The 15962-nt window shown below is 45.7% G+C and overlaps 1 protein-coding gene across 6 annotated transcripts in view; it reads right to left on the reverse strand.

The window, feature by feature from the left end:
- SEMA5B (semaphorin 5B) overlaps positions 1–6385 on the reverse strand; it is a 264183-nt gene extending 257798 nt beyond the window's left edge. For 2 of the 6 annotated variants that reach the window (XM_071435281.1, XM_071435279.1), the window contains exon 1: positions 5507–6381. The gene's annotated coding sequence lies outside the window, so the exon portion shown is untranslated. Of the gene's footprint in view, positions 1–5472 lie in introns of all 6 variants that reach the window. The other 4 variants (XM_071435280.1, XM_071435278.1, XM_071435282.1 and 1 more) reach the window with 3 other exon arrangements.
- Between the last annotated feature and the right edge of the window lie 9577 nt (positions 6386–15962).

Below are 15962 nucleotides of genomic sequence, written 5' to 3' on the forward strand. Positions count from 1 at the left end.
AAAGATGTGTAAAATCTTATGTAGTCAGACAGAAGCTGTTCCCTATTGGCTACATAATAAGCACCTTAGGTGGCTCCAAGGTATAAAATTATTCCAAAAGGGGTGTGGAAAAAATTACACTGCATAAATTGATTCCAGATCCACCTGTTCCAGGTGCCAGCAAATATATTTTGTTAAAGCCATCTGGTTGTCTTAAAAGCTAACAGTTTTTGAAGACTGTGGCACAAACAATCTGGAAAATACACAAACTTCCAAAGCTACAAACCTTTAAACTGCAAATGGCTTAGAGATCATCTATGCAGGACTTGGCTGGGCTGTTCTGCAAGACTGCAGGTGGCATCTCTGCTTAACATCTAAGACAATCTGGCATCAGGGTACATCCTCCATAGCACAGAGGGTCCAAGGCTACTGGAGGATCAATTCTGCATCACCAGATGCTCACATGATATTCTCAATTATGGAATGGGTTTGCCTCATCAGTCTGAAGTTGTGATGAAGCTTTTGAGTGCAGCACAATATTTGGCAGAAATAAAACATATGACTGAGGTTCTTCTCTGCAGGTGGCTATGTCCCGGCTGGTCACATGTTGCTGCATCACGGATGAAGTCAAACCTTTGAAACTGGCACTCTGCAATTTATTTAACTTGCAGCAACAGCCTAATAGGGAGTATGTTATCTAGACTAACAAGCCCATAAGTATTTTGCCTGCTCAACAAAGCCACGGAGGTCAGACACTGCTGCAGTTTGTGTTTATCAGGGTCTGGTTGTGCCGGGCGCTGTTTCCCGGAGACGCGTTAACAACAATGAGGAACATGCAGCACCTTGTAAGATCAAGCTTCTGGGAAGAAAATATTCTGTGCTCTCTCCACAAATGACCCCTTTCTGAACACCAATGAAATAACACATATGATTTATAAACTCTACAGGTGTTGACAATTGATTTGGGGATTAAAACTAGTAATCAGCATGTTTACTTATTGTCTGATTTACAGCTCACTAAAAAGTAAATAAAGACACACCAGTCCTTAACCAGCACAGTGCTTTGGTACATGTTTAATTATAAGCACATGAATAGCCCTGCCACCAATTCAGAGTCATACTTTGTAACTTGGTAACATCCTTCACATGCAAATTACCTCCCTGAATTATTACATTTAGAAACAAAACAAACCCACTTGGTTTGTAGATACATTTTTGACAACAGAAATATTTCTGGACTATTACTGCTGATATACTCATCTTCATAAAATCACCTTGAGTGATTTTTTGTGGACCTTAAAAAATTGTGCTTTAAATGAGTTCTGAAGCAGAGGTAACTTTGGGAGTCACGGCGCTGTAGTCAAGGAGACCCTGCGTGCTGAAAGTCACAGTTGTGCAGTCAGAGCTCTGCTGCACTTTACTCTCATGGTTTGAGCCTGGGGTAAGAAAAAACGGCTGTCATGCAGTAAATTTTTTTTGGACAACAATGAGAACAGTGGGGAAATAAATACTAAGGTTAACTGTGCTTGAAGAATAATCTCCAGCAAGCAAAGCACTGTCCACACATTTGCAGGCTCAAAGAAGTCAAAGTCTCACACTCAGCTCCCACTGAAACTAATGAAAATTGCCACCATGGACAGGGATGGGATGACTCCTGATACTGGGCACACTGGACAAGTCAGCAGTCTAAAAGCAAGAGAAACAATCCCTACACTAAAACTGACACAGTGTCTTCAGTGAGGGGATTTTTGTTTCCTTAAGTAACAGAACAATAACAAAGAGCTGTTGACTTGATCCTCAGAAGCAACAACGCTTGGACACAGCCCATTTCAAGGCACAGCAGGGATAGTGCAATATGCCACGGTTTGTCTCCTGGACTAAATCACAGGGATCCAACCCAAAATTGTGGCAGTTCACCTTCACAGTAGTCAGTCTGTAAAAGGTAAGTCCATCACTTAAGACTTTTTGATTTCAGTGTAATTTGGTACTTACACACAACGAACACTGATGAATTTTACCCCTAGAGAACCATTCTGAATTGTCTCCACCACTCTCTGCAGGCAATTAAATTTCCCTTTTTCAGCTTTACACCAGAAATTATCTTGTGGGCATGATCTGCAGCAAGGAAAATCCAGTTGAAGACTTCACACTGGCACCTGAACTCTGAATCTCAGCACTACTCCAGCAGTGGAACACCTCCCACTCCTCAGCATGTCCCCTCCCTTGGGGCCAGTCTGCCCCTACTGCTGCAGCTCTTGTCATGAAGGCAGTGAGCAGCACTTAGGAGACCTGACAAAGCTGGAGTCCAGCGCGTGGCTTCCCAATGACAGACCCTCAGTAAAACTGCCCATGGCTTCTAGTAAAAAATGAACTAAGAAATGCTAATCTAATAGTGCAGGCATGCAGATAAATGAAAGGTGAAAAGGTTTTTAAATGCATTCTAAAACCAGTATTTTATGAGATGGATCAATATATTTCTCTAGGCTGGAAACAAACAAGTTCTCGAAGAAAGTTAAATTTAGAGAAGAAATTGTCTGGTTTTCTTACTACAGAAACAGTGGTGATAATTCCTTGGAGGGCATTTATACCAACAGGACTCCAAAGCTAAGGCTTCACCATGTTTTCCCTAAAAACAGTACGGTAAAAACAGGGCAAGGTTACTTACTGCTGTCAGCCTACTAAATGTGAACAAAACTAGCTTTGCAGTCATACAGCATTGTCCTTAATTTCCAGTCGTTTACCAGCATATGGAAGTGATGCAACCACAAAGTAAAACAATTACAGCTTTGATCTTGCATCTTTTAGACAGTCAATTAACCTCTTCGATGTCGTTACAAGGAATCACCTGAATACGGGCTACCGGATAACACCCTAAATTCCCAGATCCCAGTTGATAGAGCACGCAGCAGCCAGCGCGGGAGGCAGGGAGGCGGCAGCGGCAGATCGCTCCCTGGCACTGTTGGATACTGCCCCCTTTTGCCGAACAGCAAGGCAACAGCCCCGGCTGCACTCTGAAACTTTGCCCGGCATCTATTTGTTTTCGGGAAGATATATTCATGCAGATGGTCTTATTTAACCCTAGTATGTCTGTTCGCATGATTATTTGTCCTGACTAAAATAGAAATCTATTGTTTGAGCCATGTTTAATGTCACAGAGTGCCTGCTTCCCAGGAACTTTCCCTCTTACGGGGCCCTATCGTGTGTCAGCCCAAGTCAAGCAGCACTTTTACAACTGACTACAAGGTAAGAAGAAGAGTATATAGTCTGGGGGTATGTTCCCCCAGGTCAGCCGTCGGCCTGGGGAATAAAGGGCAATCACAGTGGATGACCAAAGCCATTCTGTCTGGAAACTTTTTTAATCTTACTGCAAAGCAACTAAAATTCCACGGCACCCTCGCATCGAGCTTCTCTTGGGCTACCCACATTCCTGCTGAACCCATCCCCATGCCATTGTTTCCAGTCAATGTGAACTGATCAAGACCAGTTTGCTAAAAGTCATTTTCTGTGCAGAACCTCATCCCCTGCATCTTCTCTGTTCAAGCCTTTTGTCCTCTGGGGTTGCGCTTTTTCACTTGCTGGAGTTTGCACATTTTCTCCTCCCTGGTTGCCCCAGCTTTTTGCAGGAAGGGAGGGAGGTCACAGAGGGCAGCCACCGCCAATTCCATCAGCCAACAGGCTGGGGGGGATGAACAAAGCAAATATCTATATTCTGATGGGTGGGATCTCTCTCCCCCATGACTTCAGGATTAGTGAGTCCCTGGCAGGGGAGGACAAAAACTTGGCCTTTTTAATAAAAGAAAAAAAGGTAGAGAGAAAAACAGAACAATGTGCCTAGACTTCACTGAAAATGCAAGAAGCATAACATAAAACACAGAGATTCCCCACTATTGCCTAGTGTCGAGTCCCAATCCAATCAGAAAAGTTTTAGTGCAAAAGGAGAAAAGATGAAAGATAGGGATGATTCAAGTGTCTGTTTAAAAACTGAATCTGTTAAAAATCTGGTTAAATATCAGCAGGATTTCAGGATTTTCCTTATCCACTGCCACTTTGTCTGCAGTTATGACTGGTTTTCTACCTTGGGTGCTTACAAATCAGATGTATAATCACAACAGTACTTTTCTGTATGAGTAGTTTGTTCCAGCTACCCTCACTCCTCCTCCTTTGCTCACCTGGGATCTCTAGTGATCTCAAGCAGCAGCAAGAATCAAAGCCCTGACAACTTCTAGTTTAGTTGGTTTCTATTTTGTCCACAGTGCAGTCAGCCTGGGTCTTAGCCTACCACTGAACACATCCAGAGGCAAAGACATCAAACCTCTTGCAGCTCAGACCATAATTTAGGAAGTGTTTTTTGTAATGAGAGGGAGCACTTCCACAATAAAATAAGGAACTTTAGTATGGTGGTTTCTAACCAATATATCCATACATAAATAGTTTTAAGTTAAAAGAAATGGGGGGGGGGGGGGGGGGGAGTAAACCCCAACCAAAACCAGATAAATAAATTAGGAAAAAAAAACCCAACCAAACAATAAAACAGGACCTGGCATCTACCATGTTTGGAGACCTTTTTTTTAAGGACAAGAAATTATCAAAGAGTCTAAACTGAGCCAACAGAGGACAGTGAACCTTTAGGACATATATACTCCTCGATACTTAATGCTCCACCTAAAAGTCCATGAAGAGACAGATTCAGGACCGACTTGCCAAGCACACCTTTTGTTTGTTTCCTCTGAGGCATAACAGTAAGCGTGCTCCTGGGCAGCACCAGGAGCAGATGGTAGTGCTGGAAAACACAGCTCTCCAACTTTGGTGTGGATATTTGAGCTGGATCTACAAAGGTTGTTTCTGGAAATTCTACCCCCCCATATACTCCCCATAAGTTTCTAACAATGCGCGGATCTAAGGAGCAGCACAAGGCTCTCTGCTTCCCTCTCCCTCTCCCCTTCGCTTTTGATCTCCATCTGGACGTGAGCTGAAATTTAATGGGCCGCCCCTACCACAAAGACAAATTACCATCTGAAAAACAAAAATCATTGATATCCCTTCGTCTAGGCTATCCTCCTTCCCACCACTGCACCCCTTCGCTCCCGCCACAGCCTCCCTCAGCGGGTTTAGGAAGAACTGGGAAGGTGGCGGAGAGAGGAGGGGAAAAAAACCACCTCCACTGCTACCTCCGAGCTAGCGTGCTCTCCAGCGCTGCCGGACCGCGAACACAGCGACAAAAAACATGCCCCTTAGGCTCCCCGGCGGGCAGGGGGACGGCGCGGCGAGCGCCGGGCACAAACACACCCCCACGCCCCGCAGGTTGCCCCCGGCCCCCATTACCGGGCGCTGCTCCGGGGGCGACGGAGACGCGCAGCAGCCCGGGGGTTCCCACCTTCCCGGATCCCCTTCCCAGCGCCGCCCGCTCCCCCCGACCCCGCCAAGTTGGGAAGTTTGCGCGCCCCCGGCCCGTCCCGCCGCCCGCCCCCCGGGCCGCCGCCGCGCTGCGCTTACGGGGTGGCCGCGGGGCTCCCGGTGCGGGGCTCACCGGCACATCGCGCTCCGGCTGCGGCAGCAGCGGGGGCAGCCGCGGCGCGGCTGGGCTCGGCTCGGCGGGGCTGGGCTCGGCTCGGCGCGGCTGGGCTCGGCTCGGGGCGAGCAGGGGAGCGGAGCGGCGGCTCTGCCCAGCCCGGCGCTCAGGGAGTGCCGCCTCGGGCCATGCGAGCGGCGGCGGGCAGCGTCCCCGCGGTGCGGCCGGAGTTGGGACCGAAGTCCTCCCGGGCGCTCCGCTGTCTCTTCCAAGCGGCTCCTATCAGCACGGCTTCAACTCTTTCCATCGGAGACCGAGGGGAGGAGGAGAAGGAGGCGGAGGAGGAGGAGGTAGGGAAGGAGGAGGGAGCTAGGGGCTGGCAGCCCCAACTCGCACTGATGTCAACTAATATATTCAAAGTTCAACAGGGCATTTCTCTAGCGAGCGAATCGCCCTCGCCGCCCTCCCCGCTGGTCGCAGCCGGCCTCCCCGGGCCGGTTGGGGGTCCCGCGGAGCACAGCGGCACTTCCCGGCCGGACCCTGCGGAGGGGAGCCGGCGGGGCTGGCCCCGAAAGGAGGGGGTCGGGGATGGAGGATGGCACACTTTTCAGGCGGGCAGGTTCAAGTGCCGCCGATGTGGGGAGGGCTGAGGGTGGAGGTGAGGCACCAGACAAGAGCGAAAATAATCCACCGAGCGGCGGAGCGATGTTTGCGTTTAAATCCAGCCTCTTCCCTCCCCGCTGGAAGGGGCAGGGCCGGCTGCGTTGCTGTGGCTGTGATGGGAGAGGGGCGCGGGGAAGCGGCTGCGCTGGGGCTCGGAGCGGCGCCGTGGGGCTCCGGGCTCCCTTGCAGCCCCCGCGGCAGCGGCCGCCCGGACACGCCGCCCGGCCGGGGCTTGCACGGAGCGCGGAGCAGAGCGCGGTCCCCTGCCCTGACTGAGCCCCCTCACTGGGGCCCGGGGCTGTGGCCACGTCTCCCTGATGTCCCGTTGTTTGCCGGAGGCTAATGGGGTCGAGATGAACCCGGGGAGAGAAGCGGCAGTTTTCTCACGGCGAAGAGCAGACAGCGGCGGAAAATCCGCGATGAGGAGAGAACGCGGCGCGGAGCGCACGGGAGAAGCAGCGCTGTCCCTCCGCGGCACCACCGCTGCCTGGGGGCCGCCCGCGGGGAATCGCTGCGAGGCCGGGGGGGCTGCATCAAATGTGGTTTTGGGAAGGCTGATGCACAGCGCCCGAACGCCGTTAGCGACAACCGCATAAAGCCATAGGATGGACCCTGCTGATGGACAAGCCGCCCGGCAGTCAAAGGATAAAAACACATCTGGGCTGGTCTAGTGACATTTTAAAATCGCCAGATAAGAGCCTCAGTTATTTATCAGCTGAATCCCCAGATAGAACGGCCTGCACTGATGCCGTTGCATATGTATATGTGCATACATAATGAGGCTGGGGTTTTTTTCCTTCTGTAAACTGATCCTGTCATTCATGTTGACAGTATGTTATAGCTATATAAAAACAGTGTAATTGTATGATGGCTCATCAGTGCTGTGACAGCCAATTGTGGCGGCAGTGGGTGTGCTCCCAGTTCTCATCTCAGAGAAGTAACTGCATAGATCCGCTGAGATGATGATTATACAACATGTAATTGTTTGCCTGTTCATAATTTCTCAGTTCTTCCTTAACCAAGGAACTATATCACTACATCTGCTCATGCTGTAATGTATTTTTGATACCTTGAGTGAAGCAGTCAATATATTATTTATATGCATATCATTTTTTATTTGCTTTCCATTTTAAAACTCACACTGGAAAGCATAGAACAGGTGAAGAATACAAAACAATTGCAATTTACCTATGTATTCTGTTCAAAACTCAAACTCTGGAAGAAGACTTGAGTCAGGCATAGTCTGGAAAGTGCTGAGTAAACTGCCTCATTCACAGTGTCATCACATTTGTGCCTCTCTTTTTCCCCATCTTTCCTAATACTGAAAAAACTCTGGCTGATTTTTTTTTGGTAATAGTATCTTCTTAGAATATTGTCTTAATTTACATGTGAATAGTAAGTGCCCCTCCATTTCTTTAATATACAGGATGATATCTTTCTATTTAGTGAATTGAACTTTAAATAATGATGTACAACAGCCTGGGTGGACAGAGCAGAACAGTGAAGGTTGTGCTGTGTGCTGGGACACTATTTGTCTCCTTTTGCAGTTTTACTGTAGAGTGAGTCACTTGGTTATCTAAGCCTCAGGATCACCTCATCAAATGCCACAACTTCATATGCAATTTCCAGAAGACAGCTCAACCTTTCCTCATCCTAAGACTTCAAGATGCAGCACTGAGCATTGAACTTAAGACCACATAAATGTTTGTCAACATTTAAAGATATAATGGATAGTACTTTTCTGTTAAAGAAAAGATTGTTTGTCCTAAAATCTTCTAGCATTTTCCTGCTACTAATTTTCTGTTTCCCCCACTAGGCTGGGATCAGTTCTGTTGGTCATGTGTGTGTATGCATTGCTCAAAGACTTACTAATAAAACGTGCACATAAATAAAAGTTTTGTAATGTTTCCACGGACAGTCAGGTACTGACACCTTAATGCCTTTACACAGCATGGTATCCGGGAAATCACCGGCCAGACAGAGAAACTACTCAAATCCTTTTAGTGAGGGCTTGTGACGCAAAGCGCTACAATTACAGTTCTATGAAAAAGAGAGAAATGTCATGGGAAAAGTCAGGGTATTGCATGTGAAGTGATCTGTATCAAACAATTTGTTTCCAGTCTCCTAAGGAGAGGATGTACCGGGTTCCTATTCCGGGCTTGGCGGAGGCCGAGGTCATGGCAAGACTCCTCACAGTTGCTCGCAGAGGTGTTGAACTGTAACCCTGTCCAGAGCCACCGCCGCTGGACAAACGCCCTTTCCGCCGGGGGAAGAGCCGCGGCCGGCTGTGGCTGTGGCTGTGGCAGTGACAGTGGCAGCGGCAGTGGTTGTGGCTGTGGCAGTGGCTGTCGCTGTGGCAGTGGCTGTCGCTGTGGCAGTGGCTGTGGCGGAGCGGGCGCTCGGCGCGGCTGTCACCGCTAGGGGCTGCTGGTGCCTCCCGGAGCGCCGGCCCCGCTCACGCCGCTGCCGGTGCGGGGCAGCCGGACCGCGGAGCACCCCGTGAGTCGGGGACCCGCACCCCGTGAGCCGGGGACCCGCACCCCGTGAGCCGGGGACCCGCACCCCGTGAGTCGGGGACCCGCACCCCGTGAGCCGGGGACCCGCACCCCGTGTGGGTTCTGCAGCACTCGTGTGAGCAGCCTGCCTGGCCAGCCAGGGCAGCGGCGAGTATGGCACAGGCGTTCCGGGAACGCTGTAGGGAGAAGGGGCTCCCGCCTTTGCTGCCTTCAAACTCAGCGGTGCAGAGCACGGAGAGGGATGGGGGAGAGTTCAGTAGAGCGGAAACGCTGCAGGGACGAGGGACAGGAGTCGGATGGGAGCGCTTTGGGCTACAGGGCAGAAGGAGGCAGGGTAACAGATACAGCTGGGCTCTGGTGGGGACGAGGACATGCAAGTGTAGAACAGAGCTCTCTGGGAAAGAAGAGACCAAACTCAGGCTTTTTATGAGCTGGGTCATCCAAAGGCAGTCCCCCAAATTGCAGATAGAATGGTATCTTTGCAACCTAACCAGAGCATCTTTTAGCCCCCATTTGCGCACAGGTCAGTCTGTTCATGACTGAACTGACTGCACGGACCTGCTTGAGCTTAAGCTGTTTTGGGCATTCAGATAAGCTTTCCTGGTAGATGTTTTAGAGGGTGGTCTAGAAGAATATCAACCCTGGCCTCATTGTCTGGAAGCTAGGGAACAACATTGACCCACACTTGATGCCTGGACCATGACTCCACACTAGCAACAGTCTCATTAGAAAATTCTTTCTGCTGTAGATACCCAGACCATTTCACACAGACTGACAGTGCATATATCAGTGGCAAAAATTCTAAACTATGCTGGAATTTAGAGCTGGACACATATGTTCAGACAATCACTACACTGGCCAACTACACGTTTTTGTTTCCCCATCATACTGCAAGGGAAGAAGCAGAGTTGCCATGAAAATAAACAGTCAAAATATATGCAGCAGACTATCTCTGATGATTCAAATGCCTGACCCCGCGTGGAGCCCAAATGCCCTTCTAATGCAGTTTCCTCAAAAGAGAAAAAATACATTTCTAAACACAGTATCTCAGCAAATACTCAGAAGCAGTGGCACGCAGCAATAGCAATAGTAACCATTATCTTGAATAATGAGATCTAGATCTAAAGCCAAATGGCAACTAGCCATAAAATATTTAGGTATATGGCTTTTTTCCTGAATTTAAAATAGATTGCTATATAGCCAGTAGATGTGGTTTCCGGGCTCAGTCTGGTGGTGACAGCAACATTTTAGATTTTACTAAAGATAAGTCGAATTTAAATCCATGACACTAACAAAAAGTCAGATGACCTTAATGCAAGAGAATACAAATGAGCTCCCTGGAGAAAAGACACTGTGATGAAACAAATAGAATAATATATAGGGATGACTTGACTGTCACCAGAGTGACAGTATTTAACTTCTTTGGAAAGAAATGAAACGGGCTTAAATTGGGACAACTGCTTTATTTTCAGAGAATTGCATCTGAAACCTACAGACAAGTGCTGTACAGTTGTTTCCCCCCTGATGCCAGGGGCCAATCTTCATATGTCACTCGACATGACAAAGTCAGCAAATGTCATCACACTTCATAAAGGCAGGCCGGAGTATTCCCACTGAGTCTCACAAAAGGAGAAAGTTCCCTCTTTGCAGACAAAGACTTGTGAAACATAAAAGTTGTGTTAACACAATGATACACTAGCAGGAAGGGAAAGTTAAACTGAGATACTTCTTGTTGCCCAGTAAGCATCCACACTGAGGTAAGATATACAGCACCTAGCCGTCACCTCTTTGTTGGCAGATAAAAAAGAGCAGTGAAAAATTAGTTTTTTAACAATACCATTAGGAGGTTTTAACACTACATCAAAACTTGTTTTTCCCCTCCTCTAACTCAAGCTTTCAGCCTAGTGACTGTGTTTATGGTATATTACTTTTGCCTTGAGACTAGAAGTGTAAAACCTAGCACCGAACACATTTATGGTGGCCCTAGACACATATTATCTGAGGGACTGAAAACTTCCTTGCTAAATACAAGTGGGAATTCTATTTTCTTTTCTCTGGGAATTAGAGGTACCTTTACAATTAGCCTTAACCTTTATTTAAAGACATGTCATTTAGCACATCAGACATCTCACTAAACACTCTCTAGAAAAAACACATTTTAATTGAAAGTGAATTCAGGACTGTTGACAGCTTATCTACTGACTTCATATCCCACCTTAGGCAATTCAGCTGAAAGATGAGCTCAACACTGCAAGTTCCCATTACAGCCTTTGCAGTACCTTGTCTTATTTTAATTTTCCTTTAAAAAGCTAAATTAAAAAGCTTTACAAGGACCCACTTATACAATGAACTGTCATGTCCAGCAAGCTGAAAATTCTGAGTCTAAATGTGAGGAGGTTTTGCAAGTATTAATATTCCTTCCTCCACTTGCTTACATGGTGACCAATGCCTTGATAATGCAACTTGCAGTGTCTGGTTTGGAAAATGAAATTCTCAGTGTAATGGGAATGTGAACATGCTGATAAAACTGAGTATCTGTTCTGCAGATTGTAGTTCTGTTGTAGTATTTGAAACTCATGATCTGGAAAGCCATTCTGAGGATTTAAGAAGTTCAGCGCTCAGTTAATACAATGGCCTTACATACTTGCATGTTTTTTTATGAACTTAACTAAGAAACATACTGTACCTACTCAGTCTGTGATATTCAGATGCTTATAATTCAAATCAAAACAAATTGACTTTCAAATCTCACCCACTTTGGCCACAGGGCTGTTTAAACTAAAATACCAGGAGAAAAATATTTTTTAAATTAAACTTTTTTAGTATTCTCAATCAAAATATAAAGTGCTTTCAAACACATATTTTTATCCTTAGGCAGATGCCAACCAGCTTAGATTTCAGCACTCCATTTTGCAGGTTTTCAGATTGATAATGAAAATAAGGGCTTAGAGGGGAAACTGTATTGTAGTCTCACCTACAGTGGTTGTGATGAAGTCACCAAGTCTTTAATCTCTTAAGAAATAGGCCCCTTGGAAATGATGCAGACAGGTCAATGATTTTTGGGAAAATGTGGTTCCAAATTCATAGACAGGTTAGCTAAAATTTCACAGCTTGAGACATTTCCCAACAACAAACCTGAAAAGTCACAAGAAGCTCTTTCTGCTATTTTAGGGAAATATTGTAGCCATGTTCCCCCTTGAACTGGCAAACAGTGTCCCCCTTTGTGACTTGGCAATGCAATGGAAGGCCCTGCATTAGAGAAGAGGTGGAAGTCTCCCCAAAAAGCCCTCTCTGCCCTTTTCACTGTTTGATTCAGTGAGGCAAGGTGGCTTCTCACCCACACAAAGAGAAGAGTGGTGGAAGAAGCTCTGTGATGAAGGAGAATCTTTGGCCTAGGTTGAGAAGTAATATGTTAAACATGAGTGTTCCTTGTTATTTTATCATTGGTAAATCAGGAATAGGCTGGCCTGGGTGTTTCTACAGTGTGTAACCTGGTTTTTTAGAGAAAAAAGTTGAAAGACATAGACAACTCTTTTCTTGCAGTACCTCAGCAAAGGATTGTGGCATACTGCAAACCTTGCAGTAACAGAAAGCCAGGCACACTGTCACATTAGGCTGCACTTCCTAACAAAGTGCATGCTTCCCTTCACCAGGAGTGTCAGTAAAGGAAAATGATTGCAGCACAGTAGGTTAGTGCACTGAGAGAAGCTTTCTGCTTTGTATTTTCAATAATTAAAAACACTGCAACTTCGTCTCCAAAACACCACATCTTTCCTTCAGCTTGGCCATCTCAACATATAGTGATGGCATCTCAATAGCAAGCAAGAGCTTCATAGTGCCTTCTGAAGGTACGTGGTGCAGCCACACAGATCAGGGTGTTGGAACAGGCAGGGTCAGGTACTGAGTCAGGTATTGAGTCCCAGGTATTAAGCAGTGCACTGTTATTCTACTCAGATAATTCCAACCATTTCATTACACTGTGTATGTAATGATATATTACTTATTATCTATTTTCCATTTCTTTTCCATGCAAACTTGTTCATCGGAAAAACCTTTACTAGATTAAAACACATTTGGATATGTATAATCAAAATACAATCTCTCTCTCTCTTTTAATTAGTGTAACATATACTGCAAAGTATATTTTATACTCAGTCTAGTCTAGTGGCCAAAAATATTCCATGAATTCTGGTCAACAACTATCAAGAATTCTATTCCTGCCAGATAAGCTGAAAATTATCACTCGCTGACTAAGTCAATATGTTACTCTGCTGCTATGCCATATGGCCCTGGATGCTGAGACACAACACAACCTCATCAAGTGACACCCAAACTGGAGGAGTGGAACACTGGAGAGAGCAGGGTTTCCATTTGAAAGGACCTCAACAAACCAGAGAAGCAACCTAGCTGGCACCTCATGAGGTTCAACAAAGCCAGATGGAGTTGTGCACTGGGATCAGAAGTGCCCCATGTGCCAGGCCAGCCTGAGGGCTAAGCAAACAGCCCCACAGCTGCAGTTTGGGGCTCACACAACAACAGCTGCTCACAGCCCAGAGAGACCCCAGGGAAGGGCTGCTGAGGCAACAAGGGAACCACAGCACCTGAGGTACAAAGAGAGGCAGAGGCCACTGCCTTGCTTAGGCTGGAGACAGGAAGCCCAAGACAGGATGTAGCTACAGTCTTCCACTATCTTAATCCATTGGAGAAGACAGACATAGACATTTCTCAGGGGTGCACAGCAAAAGAACAAAAGGCAACAGTCACAAGCTGCAACAAGGGAAATACTAATTGGGAAGGGAAAAAAATCATCTCAGTGGGACTAGAGCATCACTGAAACAGGAGCCCAAAGGGGCTGTTCAGTCATCACCCTTGGAGGTTTTCAAGGCTTCTCAAGGCTTAGAGCAATTTGATCTAATTTTGAAGTTAGTCCTGCTTTGAGTAGAAGCTTGGTATACAGAACTCCAGATGTGCCTTCCAACCTAACGTTTTCTATGAATGCATCTCACAAAATGCAGTTCCATAAGATACTAAATATCCTTTCCACCAGCCATACAAGGTGCTCAAGTCTTGTCAGGGGTCAACAGAAATGGCTTATTAGAGCAGTGACCTACCTAAATCTTAGCTCTGATTTGATTTGGTATGTAATCAGGTTAAGTGAAATAAATTATTAGATTGCCTATATATTATATTCAGATTATTGTAACATGATGAAATATACAAACCTGACTCTGCTCTCCTTTCCTTCAAAAATGTGGGATTCAGCAGTAGTAATGAAGGAAGAAAAGACAAAAGATAGAAACTGTTCTGCCCTGAACAATGAGTGGAACTGCTACATTTCATGTAAATATTATCATGGATCTATGATACAATCATTTCTACAGTCAACAGGCTCATAATATTCCTTCCTCATCAAAACACATAGGGTTACTCACACAAGTAAAGGGTTGTAGGCATGCAAATTAATTTGTAGTAAGATGGTTAAAGTTCTAAATCATGTATTAAATTACTTCTATTGTACAAGTTTAACTTCATTTTCCAAGCTAGTCACATGCAACAGAGATGCAGTAATGCAGGTATTCCAGCTGCGGAGTTATTAGCTGCCAGTACCTTCTAAAACTAGATTTGTAAGTCAGATCATTGGAAAGATCAGTGGTTTGTTTCCTGGATGTCATGAGACCAGAGAGGTGGAATATTGGAAGAAGATTAGGTTTATTTTTGTGTATGTGTTTGAAATATTTAAACAGACTAGGATAGAAATCAACTTACAGGGTTATAAACCCTGATCCAGCAAAGCAAAAAAAGGCATAAGCAAGCCCATCTCAGGTGTACAAGAAGCACAAATATAGATTTATCCTTGAACAGAGGCCCAAAGTCCCATTAAAGTTCAGGGAAGGACAGTGATATTCAAGCATTTGCTTAGATAGGCATGTGCTTAAATGCATAATGATCTGGGGTATTTTTATTTGTATATCCTTGAGTATTAAACAGGGACCTTCCACCATCTTTTTTTAACACTGCAGGCATTTCTGCATCTCCTTGTTTCTACATAGAACTATACTGCTGGCATTTTTGATTTTGCCACAGAAGAAAAGTAGCATTCCAATATGAGTTCTCAGCCTGGGTCTGATTAAACCAGAGAAATTAGCCACCAGTTTCTGTAGGGGCCAGATTTGGCTATAAACATTTATTCTAATGATTATATATCTTTAGACCCTTAAGATGCTTTGGTTGAAATGTAGTGACTTCTGAACAGTCTGATTGGGACCAATATATAAGCAGTTAGACTGAGATGCCAGTCAGTACCTTTGGCTCTCTCAGGAGCTTTTTCCTTTATTGTTTGTAGGCTTACCTGTTAATGCTCATCACAGTTACAGGCTCTGACTCAAGAGCTGTCATTAATCACTGCCTAAGAACACTGCATCAGGTAAGCAAACCCATCAGATGCTGAGCTGAAGCAGCAGTACTCACTTCAAACTGTCATTTGCTCCTGACATAACAAGGGAAAAGATTATCCAGCCTAAGCACCAATAATTTTCCACTGCGTGATTTGAAACAAGCCTTGGAAATTGGTGCCACATTGCTACAAATGATGGTGCTGAGGGTTCATGAGGTGCAGTGGTCAGCACTGAAACACCATCCTCTACCTCTACCACTGCATGTCCTGCTTTACACCCACTTGTACTTACTCAGAGGTGATCAGCGGATGAGCCTCAACAACAGTGTTAGAATTTACGTTCTCTCAGCTCCCAAGTTTGAAAGCTGGGTCTGAATAATCACATCTTTTGACAGAGCCAGACACATTTTATGAGAGTTCAGATTCAATTTAATCCAGATTTTCACCTGTGTTCCATCCCTAATTCTTCCTCTGAACAGCAAGAGGAAGCCAGGCAAGATCTGTGCATAGGTGTTCAAATATTTAGCAGTTCCATTTCCAGGCAATCAGCAAATGCAGCAGTTCCCAAATTCCAGTCTACTAAGACCACTGCTGCCAGAGTAGTAAAACATCTGTCAATTTCAAGGCTCTGCTGCTTGGAGCTCAGGTCAATTCATTTAAGATTTCCAAAAGCTTTTTGATTTTGTTTTTCTTTCCCCCCCCCCCCCTTTGTCCTGAAGCTTGGTGGTTTTGTTTGGGGTTTGGTTTTCTGTTTGTTTGGTTTGTTTTGGGGTTTTTTGACCAGCTAGACTCTGAAATCAGAATGTTTCTTTGAGCTGTTTCTATATCAGGTATCTCTGGCAAAAATCCAGCTATGAGCAAACTTTCAGCCGGTGCTGAAAACAAGAGGGCAACAAACAAG

Source organism: Agelaius tricolor, unplaced genomic scaffold, assembly GCF_023055355.1.
Source record: "Agelaius tricolor isolate 1412-34295 unplaced genomic scaffold, bAgeTri1.0.p SCAF_10, whole genome shotgun sequence".
NCBI classification, from domain to species: Eukaryota; Metazoa; Chordata; class Aves; order Passeriformes; family Icteridae; genus Agelaius; species Agelaius tricolor.